A 2,130-nucleotide genomic window follows, 5' to 3' on the forward strand; every position below is an offset into this window, starting at 1 on the left:
CACTCTAGTGGTTAAAGTACTTGGCTGCTAACAAAAGGTTGAGTGTTTGAGAACCCACCATCCAGTCCAGGGGAGAATAAAAATGGGGTGGTCTACTTGAGTTTAGTCTTAGAACTCTACAGGGTATCTATGTTACCAATTGGCATGAGCCAGAATCAACAGCAAAGGGTTTTAGTTTTGAGGAAGGAGGTTCTATTTCATAATGATAAATGTTATTTTAAGGTATTACTCATAAGTTTTATTCTCTTCCTTTTGAGATAAATTGTTTTACCTCCCAAGTGCTTCAGAAGTAGGAGCTTTCCCCCTATTTTCCTATTCTTAGAACCCTGCAGCCAACACCAAAATGCTTGTGCAATGAAGATGAATTTAGCTGATCCCATGGGCTGTCCTGACATTTATGGAAAGCTCTGAGTGACAAACATGATGGATGCCCATGTGCATGAACTTGTCTGAATGGAAGAAGCTGCCCCTAAGAAGCCATGGTGGTGTGGCCACAAACACAGTTAAATGTGGTCACAGAGCCTCGTGTGGCTCACATGCATTAAAAATCTGATTTCAATTTCCTGTTTCACTTTATTGACTTTTTCCTCAGACCAAGGGACACAGATTACAGCAACAGGCCAAGAAACAAATAAATGGGCATATCTTGTTACAAAGGGAACTTTGGTGACCTAGTGGTAAGGAGCTGCAGCCAACCCAAAAGCATGCAGTTTGAATTGGGGGAAAGATGGGACACTTTCCTCCTGTACAATTTACTGTCTTTGAAAACCTGCTGAAGGCTCAATTATGAGTCACTTCCGACTCCATGGTACACCACAACAACAACCATGTTGCATACTACCCTCAGACTACTGGCTTGATAAAGAATTGAAATAGACAAATGCGGCATTTGTTACTATAAAAAGGGGAAGGGCCACATGGGGGCGGCCATGTCTAACCTTTACCAATTTCACAAAGGGGAACTGTCGCCATCAACAGCAAAACAACACAAAACCATTTCCCACGAGGTCAGACATGTCTCCCATGTTCCTGAACCTCTTTCTACAATTCCCAACACCAATCTTACTGCTTTACTGGGTCAAAAATCTTTTTTGGGAAGTTAAATGGTTATAATCCAGGTTAATAACAGATTTCAGTCAGGACATCTTTTGAATTATGCTCGCAGGTTTTAGGCCAATGTTACAAAGTTCTCAGTCCTATGAATTATGGTTCTCCCCAACCCCCAAGGTGTCCAGCAAACTTGGGCAAAGGCACTTAGCTCTTAGGAGTCCCAAGGTCCCATGTCACATCAAGTCTCTTGTTCTCTCACGTCAGGTCTCTGGTTCTCTGTTTCACTTCAGGTCTCTGGTTCTCTGTCACATGTCAAGTCTCTCTTTCTCCCCTGTGGCTACTGTGGCTGTTGATCTTGTAGGCTCTCTTGCTTGCTTTTTTTTCCTGGTAGTGAGGTTTCTTTTCTTCATTGGTGGGAAAGGTCTCTTCTGCTGCTGCGATTGCTGAGCTGCTCAATTTAATGGTGAGAATAGCCAATCCCTTTGTGGATTGGTGAGATTAGCCAATCTCTCTGACAGCTAGTCTTGTGGATAGAAGAACTAGCCTATTCCCATATTCCTGTACATCTACATGGCAAATTCAAATGATGGCTAGGAAAGTCATAGTGAAAGATAAACTCCACAGCTACCTAAAACAGGAGGAGATAATGGCGTGAAGAACTGGCTTACTAGCCTTCGTGGGTGTGTGCTCACATTAAATATGAAGGGGCCAAAAAGGGATCATCACAAGATAGAGTCCTACATTTCTCAAGGGCATCTGGGAAAGTGGGAGTTGGGGAGGATACATGGCTTTTCTCTTAGTTTTGCTTCTCAACATAATTATTAAGTTAATTATAAGAAAAAGACTAGGTCTTGCCAAGTTAAGGCCTTGCTAATAAAGGCAACCATTCCTATATTCAGGAGATTCATGATGATATCACTGGCCTGGACTAGGGCTGTGGTATAGTTGAGGGTACACTACAGAATAAGGTACTAGGGCTGACATTTCCTGGGGTCGACAACCCCTTCCTTTGATTACCTTATCCTTAGGCCCAAATAAGTGCAGTCCACTCTGGGATAACTAAAGAAACAACAACAACAA

Source organism: Elephantulus edwardii, unplaced genomic scaffold (assembly GCF_000299155.1).
Source record: "Elephantulus edwardii isolate Elephantulus edwardi_28Jun2011 unplaced genomic scaffold, EleEdw1.0 scaffold00133, whole genome shotgun sequence".
Classification (NCBI taxonomy): Eukaryota; Metazoa; Chordata; class Mammalia; order Macroscelidea; family Macroscelididae; genus Elephantulus; species Elephantulus edwardii.